Source organism: Leucoraja erinacea, chromosome 6, assembly GCF_028641065.1.
Source record: "Leucoraja erinacea ecotype New England chromosome 6, Leri_hhj_1, whole genome shotgun sequence".
Classification (NCBI taxonomy): Eukaryota; Metazoa; Chordata; class Chondrichthyes; order Rajiformes; family Rajidae; genus Leucoraja; species Leucoraja erinaceus.
The window spans coordinates 72,648,912-72,670,738 of NC_073382.1; positions in this window are offsets into that span (position 1 = coordinate 72,648,912).

Here is a 21,827-nt window from a genome sequence, read left to right on the forward strand (position 1 = left end):
GAGCGGCTGATGGAGCAAATACTCCAACGTGACAGGCTCCGGGAGATGGAGGCTAGTCACTGTGGGCAATTTGTAAGTCCTACAGCAGTACCTCTTGTAGGGCTGCACAGTGCTTCTCCCTCGTCAGAGGGGAGTACTGGGGGTCAATTCTGGGCTGACCCTGAAGAGGGGTTTGCAGAACAAACACCAAGTGTGCGAGGGGTGCAAGAAAACGAAAATTTACTGGACATGGTGTCCCAATTCATACAACCAGACCTAACTGGCCAAAACCTGGAACCAAAACTAGCTGCCAGTATTGACTATATGTCATTTAAGCAGCTACAAGAACAGGCATTAATGGACACCACGGCAAGACACTTACCACCAGGGAACTGTACATCACTGAATGTTCCCATTGTAAACCAGTGCATATGGAAACATGTCGGAGCAGCAATTAGAGCTAGGGACTTGAAATTCTAAAAAGTACTGAAGGTCCTAACAGCGGGAATTACAGCTTTCGCCCGCACAATAGATGAAAAAGACACATCACAGGATCAACAGGATGCACTTGCTTTATTCTGTAACACCCAATACGAAATAAACAGTATTAGGAAGAGTGCCATCCAACCCGCTTTAGACCCTACATTTGCAGGTCTGTGCAAACCTGGAACCCCTAAACCACCAATCCTACTATTTGGAGGTAATCTATCCAAACAAGTGAAAGAACTCGATGAGGAGGCAAAAACCCTGGGGCTCATCAAAGCAGCATCAGCTAAAACCTACTTCGACCACAAACAGCACCCTTACGCACCCACCAGTCGAACAAGACAAACTGGTGAAAGCTCGAAGGCCAGGTACAGCGAACATCGGTCTTTTTTAGGCCATGGCCCAGACCGGCCTTCGTGGAAGATGCACAAATCCCCAACACCAACCCAACCACAGACCCAGACACCGGCGCCTCAACGTCCACGAAGGATACCGAGAAAGAACTAAACCTACCACTGGTAACCATGGAGGTAGGTGGGTCTTCCTTACGAATTAAAGGGAGCATGGAGGTTGGTGGGAGATTACACTTCTATCTGGATGCATGGAATAAGTTAACTACCGACACATATTTTAAGCAGTATCCAGGGATATACCATAGAATTTATACATAAACATAACCCTCCAGTTCAGCATGTACCGAACCGAATGCTCGTGCTTTCAGGCAAAGAAAAATCAGAAGCACATGCTGAACTGGAGCGGCTTTACGCAAAAGGGGTAATTGAAAAAACCCAACACGAATCGCTGGAATTCGTGTCCAATATCTTTATCAAAAACAAAAAAGATGGTGGTTGTCGCATCATCATAGATTTGACTAATTTGAATACTTTCGTACAATATATTCATTTCAAGATGGAAACCTTTGTTACTGCTAAGCAATTGATTTCCAAAGGTTACTACATGGCAAGTATCGATTTAAAAGATGCTTACTATTCAGTACCTATACGAGGTGACCACAGATGTTATTTAAAATTCAACTGGATGGGTCAGCTCATGGCAGTACAGAGCACTACCTAATGGTCTAACATCAGCCCCCAGGCTGTTCACAAAAATATTGAAACCAGCCCTAGTGTTTCTGTGGGAACAAAAACACATGGTGATGGCATATCTAGACGACATACTTATTGTGGGCAAAACTTTGGAATTGGCTAAACAAACGGTAACAGCCACAAAACAATTATTTGAAAAACTGGGTTTTATCATCCATCCAGTTAAATCTAAATTAACGCCTTCTACCACAATGGATTATCTGGGGTTCACCATTAACTCAGTTCACATGTCGGTGACTTTGCCTAAGGAAAAGGTTACAGCCTTAACAGAGGCTTGCAGTAAACCCCATTGACATCAGTAAACCATCCATCAGATTGGTAGCAAGAATAATTGGCAAAATAGTGGCTGCCTTTCCAGCCACACAATTCGGACCTTTACATTATCAAAATTTACAGAGGACAAAAATACGAGCACTCAAAATTAATGGTGGTCATTTTGACAGACCAATGAAGCTACCAACCGAGGCCATAATGGAACTAAAATGGTGGAAAGATAACATTCGGCATTGTTCCAACCCAATCATTATCAGCAACCCGTCTATGGTACTACAAACTGATGCCAGTGCACTTGGTTGGGGTGCTACCAATTCCATCTCCAGCTGTGGAGGTAGATGGAATGCACAGGAGGCATCATTATTACAAACACCTGGCATAAACTACCTGGAAATGTTGGGTGCACTCCATGGCCTTAAGTCATATTGTTCTGGGTTATATCACCAGCATGTTAGACTACAAATTGACAATACCACCGTGGTAGCATACATTAACCACATGGGTGGAAACAAATCGACATCATGTGACAATCTGGCCAACACAATTTGGCAATGGTGTATCCAGAAAACTATTTGGATATCAGCTACCTACCTACCAGGTAAACTAAATTCAGTGACAGACACCAGGTCACGCAAATTTAATGAAAACACCGAATGGATGTTGGATAAAAAAGTATTTGCTGACATTGCAGCACGGTATGGAATACCAGATATCGATCTATTCGCATTCAGGCTTAATCACCAGTTATTACACTATGTTTCATGGGAACCACACCCTGGGGCAGCGGCAACAGATGCATTTTCGCTGCATTGGGGGAAATTGTTTATTTATGCATTCCCTCCTTTCTGCCTCATCAGTCGGGTATTAAGGAAAATACAGAAGACTCTGCGTCTGGTATTTTGGTAGTACCCGATTGGCCTACTCAACCATGGTTCCCTGTGATACTCGACATGGTATTAGAACCATGCATCACCATCCGGAATAGACCAGATTTACTGGTTCATCCCGTAACAAGGGAAAGCCACCCATGTCATAACCATATGAACTTATTAATTTGTAGAGTTTAAAAGCACCTCTACTGCATCTGGGACTGACGGACCGAACAGTGGACATTATTTCAGCGGCCCACAGACAGTCCACCAAAAAACTGTACCTGGTGTACATCAGGAAATGGGAAATGTACTGTCACAACAACAACATCAACCACAGATCAATGAACATCCCGTCTGTTCTGGAATTCCTGGCAGGCCTCCATTACGATGAGGGGCTCAGTTATAGTGCCATCAACTGCGCCAGAAGTGCTCTGTCAATATACTTATGGCAAGGAACAGAGCGGCATTCTGTTGGGACACACCCCCTGGTAACTAAACTTATGAGGGGAATTTTTAATGTCAATCCCCCAAGAACCAGGTACTCCCTAATATGGGATGTGAGCATTGTACTGACCATGCTAAGGAACTGGTCTCCAGCTACAGCTCTGTCCCTACAGAAACTGACACTAAAAACAGTCATGCTGATGGCCTTAGTCACAGCCCAAAGGGTCCAGTCACTACATAAATTAAGGCTGGACAACATGACTTCTTCATCTGGAAACTTAACTTTTCACATCAATGAATTAGTCAAGCAGAACAGACATGGGTCAGCAGGCCTAAAAATAGAATTTAGGGCCTACCCGACAGATGATCGTCTCTGTAGAGTAAGACACTTACTATTATATATGGAGTATACAAAAATCATCAGATGCAAAGAAATGGCACTTTTAATCAGCCTCAAACAACCACACAAAAAAGTGACAGGCCAGACCATCTCGAGATGGCTGAAACAGGTCCTAATAAAGGCTGGAGTGGATACTAACATTTTTAAATCTCACTCCACCAAGGCTGCAGCTACATCGGTAGCTATGCAGTTGGATGTTCCAATGGACCAAATCCTCAAGACAGCAGGATGGTCAACGGAGAAAACTTTTTCGATTTTATCACAAACCAGTAATTAAACCTGGAACGTTTGCAGAAACAATTTTAAGTTCTGTAATATAATTTTACCCCATAAATAGGAGTTATAATTTGGTGTTAATAAATTTATCGTTGATTTCAACGTCGAATTCATGTCTAATAATGTTAACACTATTCTTCCCATAATCATCAAGGCGGATGTGATGCATGGACTCGTTTCCACGGCATGAAATCACAGAGCTTTAAAATCTTCACGTAGTCACTCACGTGACTCTGACGTAATATAGTAAGATTAAACGAGAACTTATCAGTTCGAAGTTTGATCGTTATTTTATGAGGAGTACATTGAGGGAATACGAGCCCTCCGCTCCCACCCTTGATCATATACTTAACTGGTATCTTCTTCTCTAATCTTACTATGTTTAGTCATTACAGTTATCTATGATTTCACACAGCTGCTTTGAAGAATGACACGCATGCATCCTGGTGGGGTTCTTCACGCATTCTCTCAACGTACTCCTCATAAAATAACGATCAAACTTCGAACTGGTAAGTTCTCGTTCTCGTTTAATCTTACTATTGTATAAACTATAAATAATACTGATGAGAAGGGAGGGGGGGAGCTGGCGCCGGGCCTGTGAGTTCAGCAGGGTAATGGTGTTTTGGAAGAAGCTGTTCCTTAGCCTGCTGGTGCGAGACCTGAGGCTCCTGTACCGCCTCCCTGATGGGAGCAGGGCAAACAGACCATGGTTGGGGTGTGAGGGGGTCCTTAATGATTTTGCCAGCCCGTCTCAGACACCGTGTGCGGTGAAGGACAGCCATGGCAGGGAGCAGGGCACCGGTGATGTGATGGCTGGTTTTCACCACCCGTTGCAGTGCCTTCCTGTCAGCTGTGGTGCAGCTGCTGTACCACACCGTAAAGCAGGTGGTCAGGATGCTTTCTATGGTACAGCGGTAGAAGTTGGACAGGATCTGAGGGGACAGGTGAACTTTCCTAAGCCTCCTCAGAAAGTGGAGGCACAGCATCATCAAGGACCCACACCATCCTGGCCACACTCATCTCTCCGCTACCTTCAGGTAGAAGGTACAGGAGCCTGAAGACTGCAACAACCAGGTTCAGGAATAGCTACTTCCCCACAGCCATCAGGCTATTAAACTCAACTGAAACAAATCTCTGAACACTAATAGACCATTATCTGTTTATTTGCATTCATCTTCATCTGCTGATTTATTGATGTATGTATATATTTATATAATGGTATATGGACTCACTGATATGACATGTTCTGTATTCGTGCCTACTATATTCCGTTATGCTGATGCAAAGCAAGAATTTCATTGTCCCACCTGGGACATATGACAATAAACTCTCTTGACTTGAACTAACATTTTAATGACTTTCTTGTGGCTGCTTTTTGTGGGAAAGTATTTGAATATTTGGTTGAAACCAGGCACGTACCGTCAGGGTAGGCAAGGTAGGCAGTGCCTACCCTGACTAAAATTATAAAATGATAATTATTTTATATATATATAAAACATATATAAAATGGTCATTAATAGTAAAGGCACGGGAGAATAATGCTTCCCTAAGGGATCGATCTCCGAGGGAAGCATAATTCTCCCGTGCTTTCCATCCGCAGTACATTTAAAACACAGAAGTATGTGCTACTCACGTGCCATCGATGATGCTTCAAGCCATCAGTGGGAACGGTCCGTAAATGCAGCTGAAATTCTGCCTTTACACCATGGACAGCGTGCATGTGCTGCGCTCCGCACTGCGCATTCGCACCAGCCTACTGCGCATGCGCAAGTTTCTTGGCGGGTTTTTCAAAGATGTATAGTGATTACCTGAAGAGTTTCTCAAAGCAAACTTACGAGGAAAAGACCAAAATAATTAAAAATGTCAGACCAATGGCAGAACTTAAAGAACTTCAACAGCGTAAAGGAACAAAAATAATTAGAACATTTGAAACAGCTTGGTACGACAGGAAACAAAGAGAGGACTGGATTTTGTGTACAAATAATATGGTAAGTAAATTTCTTTGAGCTATATGTTTTTAAATACTTTATTAAGAGATAGGACCTATTGAAGACAAATTACTTAATAAAAGTCGAGAGAACAATCTGCGCATGCACGGTTTCCACGATTTTTTAAAAAAAGCCGACTGACAGCTCGCCGGGAGAGAACAATCTGCGCATGCGCGGTTTTCAAGATTTTTAAAAGCCACGGCCTACCCTGACTAATTACTCACGGCACGTGCCTGGTTGCAACATGAGGTACGCGGTTTCAGCTGATCTTCTAGATGGCTATCCGTTATTTGTGACCTTGATTTGGGTTAGGTAGGAGAATGTAGATTCGCAGCAATAAGTGGCTGAAAAGCAAGAAAGCATTTTTTGTGCATGTTGCCGAAGACGTGGGTATTCTATTGCATTTTCCATATTTCAATCAGACCTTTCTTAGCATCAAATAAGGACTTTAAAATGTCATCTTGTGAGAGCTCAATCAATTCCATCTGTAGTTCTTTAGGAGCCTTGGAGACATCAACTAGGTGAGGTTGAAATGCTAATTTGAATGCTAAAAAATGCTAATTTTGTTTAATCTTCTTTTACTCTTTGGTATTTTAAATACGTTCATTTTAAGATTAAAATACAAATAATAAAAGACGAACAAAAACATATTAATAAAAATAAAAGGATTTGTTCCACAAAATTTGGATTCATTCAAAAGGCCGCACTTAATGGCCGAGAAGGCAGCATTAAGGCCGCAGGTTCCCCACCCCTGCTGTAGACACAACATGCTGGAGTGACTCAATGGGACAGGCAGCATCTCTGCAGAGAAGGAATGGGTGACGTTTCGGGTCGAGACCCATCCTAAGCAATACTACTGTATTAATTTGTCAACAACTTCTCAGAAATACTACATCTTCTTACATTTGTCACACTATCCATATCCCTTTCCATTCTAAATAAGCAGGATTTTCCAACCAAAACGAGGCTGGCAAGCTATTGCTTTTTTTCTCTGCTATAAAACTTAGGGCTTTCTATTTGAGGGATTGTCCGAAGCTGAATTCCAAAGCTTTCCTCATCAGCCCCCTGTTCTTAATTCACTCCAAATTTCTTTCTCTTAGGGTGCTTGTGCTTGCTGACAGCAACTTCTTTGACTGTCCTGATTTTAGATTTACCATTCCACCTGACAAGTGCCTCTATAGACTTACAACCCAATGCATGCCAACTGCCCACCCACCCTCTCTCCCACATTTAACAATGCAATCAGATCTTTCTATTTCTGGCCTCTAGTTCTTTTCTCATTGTATTCACTCCTTGTTGGTTACTGCACTTCAACTGTCTATGACCAAAGAACATTGAACATAGAACAGTACTAAACTGGAACAGGCCCTTCGAGGCCCCGCATTGATCCTATCCTCCCTGTCCTTCTCCCTGGTGAATACCGTTGCAAATTACTTGTTTAGTCAAGTAATACATCCTTTGACTCCAAACAGAATTCCTTCCTTAATCCTTGAATGGTCCTACCTTCTTCCTGGTTACCCTCTTGTTTTTAATGAACTCGTAAAAAGCCTTCACACATGCACAAACAAATAAACACAGACATATCTCCTGGACAGAGGATTCTGAAACTAGACTGTCCCCCCCCCCCCCCCCCCCCACACCAGACCCCCCTTTGTTCTCTCAGCGTCCCTCATGGCGGTGCCCCCAACGCCGGGTCCCCATTGTCTCCCCCCCCCCCCCCCCCCCCCGCTAACAGAGGGCCCACCACCATCTTGTTGCCATCGAGGCTCATGCTGCTGCCGCCGAGGCTCCCATTGTCATCGCCGCTGAGGCTCTTTTGGCCCAGACATGCCTCGCCTGTTGTTTAGTTTAGTTTATTTTAGAGATACAGTTGTTTAGTTTAGTTTAGTTTAGAGATACAGCATGGAAACAAGCCCTTCAGCCCACCGAGTCCCCACCGACCAGCGATCCCCCCAACATTATCCTACACACACTAGGGACAATTTACACGCTTATACCAAGCCAATTAAGCAATAAACCTGTACGTCTTCGGAATGTGGGAAGAAATTGAAGATCCCGGAAAACATCCACGTGGTCACGGGGAGAACGTACAAACTCCATACAGATGGCACCCGTAGTTGGGATCGAACCCGGGTCTCCGGCGCTGCAAGCAGTGTAAGGCAGCAACTCTACCACTGTGTCACTGTGAGGTCCCACATCCAGTTGTGATCACTGTTCCACTGTAAAATGCCTGTGGGATACCCTCGTTTAAAAAGACTTGGAGGCAAAAAGTGGACAAGCATAGCTGGCTAATCGAACCTCTGTTATTGGAAAAGAATTGAGACAATTAGTCAAGCAGTAACCTCAAGAGCACATTCGTTGAATGCATTTGGTATAGTTTCCGATGGCAAACAAGGTGATGCCTAACAATGCAGGTAGATAAATGACTTTTTTCCTCGCCCCCTATTATTACTTGAGATATACACCTACCCATTCATCGCACTCATCCTCCATCCTGAGTCCCAGACTGAGACAGGGACCCTGATGAGCTGGATGGTGTAAATAGGGTTTCTAGTTTTCAATGGCACTAAATTGGATCACTCAGTTTGCAAAGCAAAAGAGCAGAGATAGCCAGGTTGGCAATCAGTGGGCGACCTTCTGACAGGAACCAAGTTACTCCAAAACCTGCTGGAAGGTGGCTCAGGCACCCTGTCATTACATTTTCATTCTATTCTCATTTTGTGTTCATCAGGTGAAAAGCCAGACTCATGTTCGGGAAGTTTAAACAACTTCTATCCGTTCAGAACTTCAACCCAAAATAAACATTTTATTTGTTCCTATCAGTGGCAATATCACCAGACGTGGAATGACACAGAATTGTCCCAATTCACCATCAGAGACACACTTTGTGATGTGGGTGGCATCTAGTTACATCAATGCAACCAACTGACAAATAAACACACTTAACAAAGGTGTATAAATAGAAACCATTTCAATGTGTTAGCATTTACTGAGTATGAATCATCTAAAATCAGTCTGCATTTGTTCAGAAGCGTTGTACCCAATTAAGAATGCATAAGGAGCTCCTGGAAGGCAGCACAGATCGTCGTGATTCAGGTCTGGATCCTTCTTCGACACTGGAGTAGAGAACGGATAACAGGTAGAAAGAGGTGAGGGGAACCAGAGAGAAAGTGGGTAGATGAATAGACAATAGGCAATGGACAATAGGTGCAAGTGTAGGCCATTCAGCCCTTCGAGCTAGCACCGCCATTCAATGTGATCGTTGCTGATCATCCCTAATCAGTACCCCGCTCCTGCCTTCTCCCCATATCCCCTGACTCCGCTATCTTTAAGAGCCCTATCTAGCTTTCTCTTGAAAGTATCCAGAGAACCGGCCTCCACCGCCCTCTGAGGCAGAGAATTCCACAGACTCACCCCTCTCTGTGTGAAGAAGTGTTTCCTCGTCTCCGTTCTAAATGGCTTACCCCTTATTCTTAAACTGTGGCCCCTGGTTCTGGACTCCCCCAACATCAGGAACATTTTTCCTGCCTCCAGCATGTCCAAACCCTTAATAATATTATATGTTTCATTAAGATATCCTCTCATCCTTCTAAACTCCACAGTATACAAGCCCAACTGCTCCATTCTCTCAGCATATGACAGTCCCGCCATCCCGGAATGAAAAGAGCGGGTGGGGGAAATAGGAGGCCCAGAGGGTTAGTTATGAGTGATGAGCAGACGGAGGAAGTGGAGGAGAAGAATGGAACCAGGTGATGGGAAGATAGAAAGAAAGATGTGCATGAGAGGACATGGGCAGATCAGAAGGAGACCATTTACTTGAATTTGGAGAATTCAATGTTCATGCCTTTGGGCTGTAGGCTATCTTCAGGTCCCCGACCAACCCCCCCACCCCCCTCCCCACCCCTTTTCCCTCGCCATTCACATGTACCCCCTTTCCCTTCCTCTGGTTCTCATTTTCACCTCTCACCATTCTTTCTAATCAGATTCCGCCATCTGTAGCCCTCTTATTTTCTCTACTTATCACCTTCATCCTTCTCACCCTGAGAATCTTACTCAAGATTCTATCATCTGCGGTCTCTTTGAGTCAGTACAGACCTTAACTTGGACACGATATGTGACAAACTACCATACTGGAATTATACACCTTTACATTGCTGACTGACTACAACATTAGTATGATTCAGTCCTATGCCTCTTCGATCTTCTACTCAACGCTACCAATGACAAATGCACTGGTTTCATTTTAGAAAATTCAAAATTCAAATAAACGAAAAGCAAACTGAATGAAATTGACTGGCTGAGAGCATTTTGCTTTGTAGCGACTTAGTTGAAGGACAACATGTCGTGGTGCATTGTGATCATTCTCAATAATGGCTTACAGTGATAAATGGGTCTATTGGAAAAACAGACTGATGTCAGCAGCAATTGCAAAGTGGAGCAGGATTTATGTTACTGAGTCAACAGAGAAAGCTCCCTTTCTGGTTGCAAGTGCAGACAATGTTGATGGCTTGTGCAGAAAAGCTTAGCACTGATGTGCTGTAAAATGAGCTAGAAGTTGCATTCATGGAATATTTTCCTTTGAGTTCAAAGTGCTAAGAAGAACACAAGAACACACGGGAACAGGAGGCGGTGTAGGCCAGTCAGCTCCATCGAGCTTGTTCCTCCATCCAACTAGATCATGGTTGATCCAATCTTTGCCTCAATCCTGTTCCTGTTCTTTCTCCATTACTCTGACTACCTTATTGTTCAAATGCTTGTCAGCCTCAGTCTTGAATACATTCAATGATGCTACCACCACGGCTCTCTGTGCCAGAGCACTCCAAGATATCATGACTCTTTGAAAGAAGAAATTTCTCAACACCACCATGATCAATGGGCACAAAAAGCTGGAGTAACTCAGCAGGTCAGACAGCATCTTTGGAGAAAAGGAATAGGTGACGTTTCAGGTCGAGACCCTTCTTCAGAATGGCACATCATCTTCTTGAACGAATGCCACATAACTGCAGAGATCCTCACGATGGGAAGCATCTTTTCACCATCCACCTTGCAAATCCTACTAAAAATCTTAGGTATTTGGTATTGATTTTTTAGCTTAGTTTAGTTTAGAGATACAGTGTGGAAACAGGCCCTTCGGCCCACCGAGTCCACACCAACCAGCAATCCCCACACATTAACACTATCCTACACACTCTAGGGACAATTTACACATACACCAAGCCAATTAACCTCCAAACATGCACGTCTTTGTAGTGTGGGTGGAAGCTGAAGATCACAGAGAAAACCCACGCTGGTCACGGAGAGAACGTACAAACAGACAGCACCCGTAGTCGGGATCGAACCCACGTCTCTGGAGCTGCAACAACTCTACCGCTGCGACCCCTTGCCACCCACAATTTATTGGTATTGTTTTTTTATTGGGCAACTAGGATGCGCACACTGTTCTCTTCATCATTGGTTAAGTTTGGGCCTGCTATGGTCGGGCCCACATCTGCAAACTTGTAAATGGAGTTAGAGCAGAATTTAGCCGCACAGTCGTGAGCATTTAGGGAGCGTAGTATGGGGCTGGGAATACATCCTTGTGGGGCACCAGTATTGAGCATCATCATGAAGGATGTTTTGTCATCTACCCTCACTGAATGTGGTCCATGTGACAACAAGTCAAGGATCCAGTAGCCGAGGGGGCTGGTGACTCCTAGATCCAGGAATTTGGAAGTAGGTTTTGTTGGGATTGTGGTGTTGAAGGTGGAGCTGTAGTCCATAAATAGATGTTATCCAAATGTTCCGGCAATGAGTGTCGGGCGAGAGTGTGGGTCTGCTATGATCCTGTTGCAACGGTGGATGAAGTTCAGTGGATCAAAGCTGTCTGGGAGGCTGGAGTTAATGTGTGCCATGACCCGGCTCCTAAAGCACTTCATGATGGTGGATGTCAGAGCCACTGGATGGTGGCCATTGAGGCAACTACCTTGCTGCTTTTTTTTAATGAGAAGCAATCTTTCAATAAAATTGCTTCTCATGTCCCTCCACTCCATTGAACATAGACCTGACCTGCTCATCCTTTCCTCTTGCGTCAACGCTGCATCTTGTTGCATGGATGAGTTGGGGCAAGGGACCTGTTTCTGTGCTGTTTGGGTCTATCTCACAAAGTACTCGTGAAACACCAATATTCTCTGCACAGCTTCCAATGCAATCAATCTTTGAATATACAGACTACAACATTACATCGAACACTGCATCAAACCTTCTCACTGTAAAGGTCAACATCCCATGAATCATCCATATGCACCGCTGCACCAAAAAATCCCAGAGTATCATAAAGGACATTTCCCACCCCGGACACTCCCTGTTTGAACTGTTGCTGTCAGGCAGACGGTACAGATCTACAAGGACAAGGACGAACAGACTAAAAAACAGTTTTTACCCCACTGCTATAAAAGCACTAAATGTAGCCGCCAAGTAAAAGATGGGCCAGACATACTAAGGGAATGTGGTACACTGTGAAATCGACAGAAGGATGGAGGGTTGGGTGTTTATGCGTGCTATTTTCGTGATATTTATTTTAGTTGTTTATCTTTTAATATTTTATCTTGTATGTATCGTTAGCTTTTAGAAATGTTTGAATGGTGCACTGATTGGCTGATATTTTTAAATTTCGTTGTACATGGTTCATGTTACAATGACAATAAAGAAACTATTCTATTCTATACTACTTATTGCATCTGCATGCCAACTGTTGTTTCACATACTCACACCAGAGATCCATTTGTATTGCAACATTTTGCAGCCTCACTTCATTCAAAGAATAATTTGCTTTTTAATTACTTCTTCCACTTTGCCACCTTGCTGCCGACGGCCACGGGAGTTAAGATCGTCCCGTCAACGGCGAGCTCGAGGCCCCAGGCCGCGGAAGAGCATAGAAGGGAGGAGATCTGAACTTTTTTTTCGCCTTCCATCACAGCGAGGAATGTGGAGGAGTCACAGCGGTGGATGTTTATGCTAAAATGTGTTTGGTTTGTTCCATTGGTTTTTATTTGCCTGACTGACTTGGCAAATGAAATTCCTCGCAGGTTGCAAAACATACTTGGCTAATAAAGTATTATAGTGATTGTGATTCTGATTGTGACTGAGTGTTGTCTGTGACTGTGTGCCATATTGTCTGGTAAGGATGAGGGAAATATGCTTAGGTTGCTCTGGATGCCAAGGTTAAATGGCAGTGAGATGTGGGTGTGAAACTCGCAGGCTGCTATGGGTGTGAGGTGACGAATATGAATGTTAGATATGAGTCCTGAGTGATGGAATTTGTCGGTATGTAACAAGAGCTCTGGTAGTTAAAGCAGTTGTTGAAACTCTTGAGACAATGGTAGGAAAGGTTTTGTTTTTCTGGGATCTCCGAATGAAGTTATTATCTGATCTATTTGCCTTTTAAGTCTGTATCCGAAGGATTTCCCATATTTATAATATATCTTTATGTCTCTCTGCCTCACCATTATTTCCATTAAGGCTTCTGATAGGGCATCAGAAAACTAACCCTCTTCTGCCTTGTTCCTTGAGGCAGACCTGAAAAGGTGCAGGCTGTCATTAAACTATTCAGGCCAACAATAGCTGATTCCATGTTCTTCCAAAATAGGATGCCGTGCTGAGCAATTATAACTAGCTGACCGGTGAATCATTACTTTAGGAAGTCAGCACTAGTGAGGCACAATCTTTGCATTAAGCCAAATGGACTATCTGGCATCACAATGACAGCACCTGTCTTTGGAAATACTTCCGCCTACAGTATAACTCCCACCAACATCCTTGTATAATGATCCTATTTCTGGTGACTCGCTGATCATTGAGGTTAAATTGTTATTCTAAATCTTTCCGATTCCTGAATAGCAGAGAACGTCTTGCTCACCAATAATCATTTTAGAAAGAAATAATACAAAAAGATGATGCATCCCAAAAATCATTTTTATCCCAACGAGGAAGAAAAATCTAAGGGGAGGTTGAGGTGACTGTAGCTGAAAGGAAGTCAAACGCAGCATAAAAGTTAAAGAGAAGGCATATAATATTGATTAGTGGGAAGTAGAGGATACGGAAGCTTTTAAACACTAACAGAAGGTGACTAAAAAGGCAATAAGGAGAGAAGCAATTTAAGGGAATCAGGGGGTGGAAGCACGTTATTCTTAATAATAGCAAGTTGCTATTACTAGGAAGAAGGTGCTTGGGAAGCTGAAAGGATTGAAGTTGGTAGGATTTTAAAGTCCATTATAAAGGATGTGGTTTCTGAGTACTTAGAAGCAGATGATTAAACAGGCCAACGTCAGCATGGTTTTGTGAAGGGGTCTTGCCTGATGAACCTGTTGGAACTTCAAAAAGAAGTAAATAGCAGGACAGACAGAGAGTCAGTGGCTGTTGCTACCGGGATTTTTAGAAGGCTTTTGATAAGGTACCCACCTGGGGTTGCTAAAGAAGATGGTATTAGAGGGAAGATCTAACATGAATAGAAGGTTGGCTGGATGGCAGCAGACAAAGAAAGGGAATAAAGCAGGCTTTTTCTGGTTGGCTGCCAGTGACTAGTGGGGTCTGGTGTTGGGCCCATTACTCTTCCCATTTTAGATCAATGATTAGGATGATGCAATGCATGGCTTTGAGGCCAGGTTTGCAGATGATATGAAGATAGTTGGAGGGGCAGGTAGTGTAGAGGGAGCATGGAGTCTGCAGAAGGTCTTAGACAGGTTAGGAGAGTGGGCAAAGAATTGACTGATAGAATACAGCGTAGCAATGTGTGTGCTGGGGCCCCCTGGGGCGCTGTCCTGTAAGGGTATGGTTGCCCAGCCTGCAGCTATCCATTTATTCATCTCTTTTTTTTATTTTTAGTTAGTTGTGTTTTTGTTTTTTCGGAGTTCTAGTCTTTTTTATGTGGGGGGGGGGGGGGGGGGGGGGGGGGGAGCTGCTTTACAGGGTCCCTACCTGGTCGGAGAGGCAGCTTTTCTCCGGGCTGCACCTTCGACCCGTCCTCACGACCTACCAGCGGGCTTGGAGCGGCGTTTCCTGAGCGGACTGGCCAGAACCTCGGCTTCGGCGGCGGCACAGCACTGGAGCTCTATCGCGGAGCGGAGCTGGCGATGCCTTGCCCGGGTCGCCGCGCTGGAGCTCTGGTGAGATGAAGACCGCCGATGAACATCGCGGAGCTGCGGGACTGTGGAGAGGCCGGCCGCGGGCGGCTGCGCTGACTTTAACATCGGGAGCCTGGATCTCCCTCCGAGATCGCCAGTGGTGGTGCTCCATTCAGCGTGGCCTGTTGGCTTCAGAAGCTGCGGTCGTTGCAGGTTTCCCAAGCTGCTGTGAGGATTCTCCCGACGCCGGAGCACCATCATCTGGCGAGAAGGGCCTGGAACATCGGGCCTCCGTAAAGGCGACTGCTTAGGCCTCAATAGGCCTGACTATGGGTGGACATGGGGATGGGGACTGGACTTTGTGCCTTCCCTCATAATGGGAACCATTATGGGGGGATGTTTTTTATGTTAAATTTCTTTATTATTGTCATGTTGTTTTCTTTTTTATGTGCTGCAATGGCAATACACATTTCACTACACCAATTGGTGTATGTGACTAATAAAGAACCTTTGGTCATGCACTTTGGTAGTAAGAATAAATGCATAGACTATTATCTAAATGGGGAGATGATTCACAAATGGGAGGTGCAATGGCACTTGGCAATGCCGGAACCTCATTCCCTAAAGGTTAATTTGCAAGTTGAATAAGCGATGTCGGTATTCCGACAGCGCATGCACAAGTCAAAGGTCACTAGCTATAAACAGTCTTGGCAATGATAGTGCTGCATTGTGTGCAGGCTTGCGTTTCATCCGTGATCGGGGGCGGCCACTGTTGAGTTGCTGCTGGGCCATCCCCGTCCCCTCCCCGGTGTCCCGTCCCTGTCCGGAGGTGTCCGAGGTGGTCCTGGGCTGGCGGGGCGGCCCTGGACTTACAGCCGGCGCTGCAGCCGCTGGTTCCAGCTTAGCTCTGCCTGTCCCGCCGGGTTGGCCGGTAGCCCTGCACCTTCACCCCACTCCCCTCAGTCCGACACCGAGATCCTGCTGAAGATGGGCAGCCGCCAGCCCTGCTCAAAGACGGGTGACTCGGAGCCGCTGCTGCTGATTGGAGAGAGAGTCTGCGGACGGGCTCCTGCCGGCCATGGGCAGGCCAGGTGCCCGCTGGAGCTGTTGGTGCTGTAGGTGGTGTTGGCGGCAGCAGCAACCTCCTCCCCCTCCCTTGACCAGCCCCAAGCCCAGAGTCCAGGCCAGCTCCAACTCCAGGTCGGGGCTGAAGGCCACCCGAAGCGCAGCCCAGTCGAGCGCAGGGTCTGAGGTGGTCGAGCACAGGCTGGCGCTCTGGCGCAGGTGAGGCCAGGGCCCTCGCTCCTCCTCGGGGTTGTGGATGAAATGGCATCAGGTAACGCAGGGGCAGAAGCCGATGGTGTGCAAGGTACTTCTTGTACTTGGGGTGGCGACTGTGGGAGCACAGCTCGGCCCAGGCCGTGGGTGAACTGGCACTTGTCGCCGTAGCGCCCCATTGGGGAGCGGGTTCCTCTGGCGTAGGAGCGGGGTTGGGCTGGAGTTGGCGCTGGCTGTGGGCCCGTGGGTTCTCCGTGCTGGCTATGGGTCTGTGGGTTCACCGTGCTGGCTGTGGTTCTGGGGCTGCTGGTATCATCAGTCGGGGCTGTTGGTTGGGCCAGAGGGAGAGGTGGAGGTGAACTGGGGTTGGCGGGTGGGCCGGGGGGGTCCAGTGGTGTTCGCAGTCGGCATTCGACCTTTGAAATCTCATGATTCCTTGCGGAACCGCCCCGAATGGGCGTGGCATGGCCGGCCATTTTGACAGAACTCAAAAACAGTGATGGGGGGGGGGGGGTCTTTGGGGTCTACCACGGAGCACTGGGACTTCCCTAACATCGGGGCAATCTTCCTGGTCCAGTGGCAGTTCGCAGCACTTCATTCGATTTTTATTTATTGCGTTCGACCTTTGACAAATCTCATGATTCCTTGCGTTTTTCAGAATACCGAACTCGCTTATTTCAGAATACCGAACTAAGCAGTAAGGAAGGCAAATGCAATGTTGCCGGCCATTTTGACAGAACTAGCCAATTTAAAACAGGGATGTAATGCGGAGGCTTTATAAGGCAGTGGTCACACCTTTGGACATGGTCTTTGGACACGGTCTACCACGGAGCACTGAGATTTGTTACTAATTTTAAAACCCTCATGCACCACTGCTCTTTGTATGCTCAAGGTGGATGGTTTTCCCGGTCCACCCGAAAAATTCAGACTCCATCATTGGCATATCCTTATTTATAAGACTTTCCTCGGTGTTTCTTCCTTCATACCTGCAGAAGCATGTAATTCGAAAAAGCACAGGAACTTATCAGCTCCGCTCTGAGGACTTGTTCTTACTAACTGTACCTAAAGTCCGTACTGAACTGGGGAAAAGGGCATTTAGTTATGCTGCTCCCTTCGCATGGAACCAGCTGCAGAATAAACTGAAACTTAAGGAGCTGGTTTCTATAAACAGATTTAAATCCCTTCTTAATGATGTTGAAGCGGGCTCTTCTGCCTGTACATGCTTTGTTTGATGATGTTCTGACTGTGACTCTATTTATATGTTCTCTGTTGTTTTTAAATTGTTGTCTGTAACTGTGGAACTGTGCTGCTGCCTGTCTTGGCCAGGACTCTCTTGTAAAAGAGATTTTTAATCTCAATGAGACTTCTCCTGGTTAAATAAAGGTTAAATAAAAACACCGCATTTGAAGCACTGTTTGCCGTTTTGGGCCCCACGTCTGAGGAAGGATGTGCTGACATTGGAGAGGGTTCAGAGGAGGTTTACAAGAAATTATCCCACAGATGATTGGGTTAACATACAATGAACATTTGACGGCCCTGGGCCTGTACCCATTGGAGTTTAGAAGAATGAGAAAGAATTAGAAGAATTTCTTCAGGCAAAGGATGGTAGATCTGTGGAATTTATTGCCACAGATGACTGTGGAGGCCAAGTCATTGGGTATTTTTAAAACAGCGATTTGACAGGTTCTTGATTAGCAAGGGTGCCAAAGGTTATGGGGAGAAGGCAGAGGAATGGGGTTGAGGGAAAGATAGACCATCCATAATTGAAATGGAGAGTAGACTTGATGGACCGATGGTCTCATTCTTTTAAAATGCCTTATGAACTTCTAATTGTTGCTTAGATTTTTGACAGGGACAGGATTGGACTGTAGTTTACCCTTTAGTACTTTTAAGGCTCTGTGGTCTAATATATAATAGTAAGATTAAACAAGAACTTACCAGTTTGAAGTTTGATCTGTATTTTATGAGGAGTTACGATGAGGGATTACGTGAAGAACCCGTCCAGCACACATGCGCGACATACTTCAAAGCAGCGGTGTGGAATCACAGACAGACACAGTAATTGAAATAAATATAGTAAAGAAAAGGAGAGCTTAGTTACCAGTTTGATCTCTATTATTGAGGGTGGGAGCGGAGGGCACGTAATCCCTCATCGTAACTCCTCATAAAATACAGATCAAACTTCAAACTGGTAAGTTCTCGTTTAATCTTACTATTTTACTTCGGAGTCACGTGAGTGACTACGTGAAGTTTTAAAGCTCTGTGATTTCAAACCGTGTAACAGTTCATACTTCACTCGCTGCCGAAGTCATTCGAGGGAGGAAGTATGTTATCGTAATCAACCATGAATCTGTTTGTAAAACAAAAATGGTGTTATCAACAATAACAAGACAAAAATGCTCCCCTGGGCTTAAATTATATATTTGCAGATTCTAATGTTTTTTCTGCAATTGATACAGGTTCTGCCTAAAGCTTGTTACAAAGTTTGGAATGTATACTCCCTAGACCACCCCACTGAGCCGGGATGTGGTCCATAGGCATGTCCATCCTCTTAGTCACTGACGTGGAAGCTGCCCTGGTGGAATAAGATTTATACACGTTAGTATTTACTCCAGCAACTCCCAGTACCTGCTTGAGCCACTAGAGATAGTTTAGCTCGTCACCCGACCATGAGGTTTCTAGTGGCTGACCCATAAGGCTTTTTCCTCTCCTTCGGGTATTTCTTATTGTGTCAATGTAGTTCATTAAGTGGGTCATGACACATAACCGTGGTTCAGGTGGGTATGCCCGGAATTCCATGACTGGACATGATGTTCCTGGTCTGCTCTGTTTGGCCAGCCCGAATGGAAAATGTGACACTATCTGGTGTTATCACCATGTTGTCCAATCGCAGTAGATGGAAGAACTGGGTCTTTGTGCTGAGGTAAGGCCGTCAGAATATCCATCTTCGGGGTAGGCTGTTCCAGGGTGAGGGACCTAGCTGGTGATCATCCCCTAAGGTACGTCAGGACCTCACTGACTTCCCAATTTGGGTGTACCTAGTTCTGCGGAATGGGAATTGAATATGCCTCTCCTGAATTTGATCACCAGTGGGTGGTACCCTTGCCCTGTTGGCGTGGTGCCTGAGTTGAGTAGGCTGACAGAGTACTTGTGGCTATATTGATGGCGCAGTAGCTGAGTCCTTCATTGTGGTGAAGGCCTGCCAGGAACTCCAGTACAGGTTTTGTTGTAGTTGAATGTGTAGTTCCTGAGTTTGAGCAGTTTCTTCCCAGGTATGCTCCCTAGTGGATATGCGACGGAATGCTGTCATCATCATAATAATAATAATAATATATTTTATTGTCATTGCACGTCAGTGCAACGAGATTTAGTATGCAGCTCCACCGATGTAAAAGAAAAGTAAAATAAATAAATAAGCAAGCTGAGTGATGTGACCATCCGAGGGAGACTGTCCAGGGGGGTGGGGGGCACTCAGCAGGGCTGGTTCAGAGCCACTATAGCTCTTGGAATAAAGCTGTTTCTGAGTCTGGAGGTTCGGGCGTAGAAGGCCTTGTAACGTCTGCCGGAGGGAAGTAGTTCAAACAGTCCGTTACAAGGGTGTGATGAGTCTTTATGGATGCTGACAGCCTTCCTGAGGCACCGTGTGTGGTAGATGCCCTATCATGTTGATAGTGCTGTCTGATCCAGGCCCAGCAGTGGTCTTCCCAATTCTGTAATCCAGGCCCTTTCTTCCTGCAACCTAGTAGTTTATCGTGGCATGGATGGTTTATGCCTGAACTGGGTGGGTTGATAAGCCTAGGCTATTGGGAATCATAGGGTTTTGATGACCATGTCAAGGACCATTGGGAACCATGACTGTGGGTTTAGTCCACTGTATTTTGCATAGTACCCGACTGATGAGGCCGTAGTACCTATTGATGAGGTAGAAAGAAGGGGAGAACACAGAGATTAGTTCCCCCCCCACACCTCAATACGCGGAAATGTATCCATGCCGCTGCCTTGAGTTGGTTTCATGCGACATACATTGGTACGTGGCGATTCAATTGGAATATAAGGTAATCGATATCTGGTGTCCATATACTTTGTAATCTCAGCAAATACTTTTGGTTTAAATGTTCGTTTACAGTATTTAGCTCACCTGATAGGTAAGTTACTGATGGTCAAATATGTTTGACGACATACTCAATATACCAATTGTTAAATAAATTGTCACATAATATCAATTTTATTCCGCCCAAGTGGTTTGGTATATGCCACCACTGTGATGTTGTTAATTTATAAATGAACATACAAAATGGTGCACTATTTAGCAATATGCTTGCCCAATAGTAAGTACGTTTTATTTATATAGCACGTTTTAAGTCAATTCGCATTGACACCAAAGTGCTTTACAAAAATAGATAATACGTTTGCATACCATAGAAAAAGGTAAACAAATAAAGAAAAATGGACTCAACACATAGAGTTCTACACAAGCCCCCCCCCCCCCCACCCACCCCCCCCCCCCCCCACACACACAGAAGAATCAAATTTCCACTGTGGGGAAAGGCACCAGAATGTTAAGTCCTCTTCCTCTGAAAACTCCCGTGGTCGGCACATGCAGCCAGTCCGATGAATATACTCAATAGAACATACTCAATATTTCTTTTTTTTTTTTTGTTTGTTTATTTTATTAGAAGTTAATACAGCACAAAACAGTACAGTGGCACCTAATTTTAGGTGCCAACTATGTAATACCGTAATCCATTCTATGTACAACCTCTAGTTTTATGTTATAAGAAGGAAGTAAGCAGGACAAGAAAAAGAAAACAATAGAAAGGGGAAAAAGTGGAAAAAAAATAGATGGTAGAGAGTAGAAAAACGTGAAGTGTGTATATAAAAAATTAAAAAAAGGAAGAGAGAAAGTGGAAAGTAGAAATAGAAGAGAAGGCCCCTTAAAAGAGAATTTTTCAAATCTGTATTCGGAGATGTAGATCTATTCGCGTCATGAACTGAAATCAGCAATCCTTACGGTACCGCTGCATCACATGATTCCAAAAAGTCGATGAAAGGAGACCAACTCCTTAAGAATTGGTCATATTTATCTATTAGTCGGAGTCTCATTTCTTCAAGGCGTGCTATGTCCATCATATTCCTAATCCACATTTTAACAGTTGGTGTGGTTGTATTTTTCCAAAATTTAAGTATCAATTTCTTTCCAATTATTAACCCATAATTAAAAAAAACATTTTGATCTTTATTTAAATTGGTATCTTCTCCTATTATTCCAAATATAATCCATTCCGTTTTGGGTTCTATTCTTGACTTGAAAATCTTTGTAAATATATCAAATATATCACTCCAAAATTTATTCAACTTTGTACATCCTACAAATGAGTGTGTTATATTAGCGTTTTGAAACAAACATTTATCGCATCTGGGAGAGACTTTTGGATAAAATTTATTCAACCTCGTTTTTGAATAATATAGTCTATGTAATAATTTGAATTGAATTAAATTATGTCTTGCATTAATAGAACAGTTATGTGTATTCATCAAATACTTTTCCCATCTATCCTTCGAGATCTTTATCATTAGCTCGTGTTCCCAATCTTCCCTTAATGCTTCTGTTGAGGGTGATTCTCTAT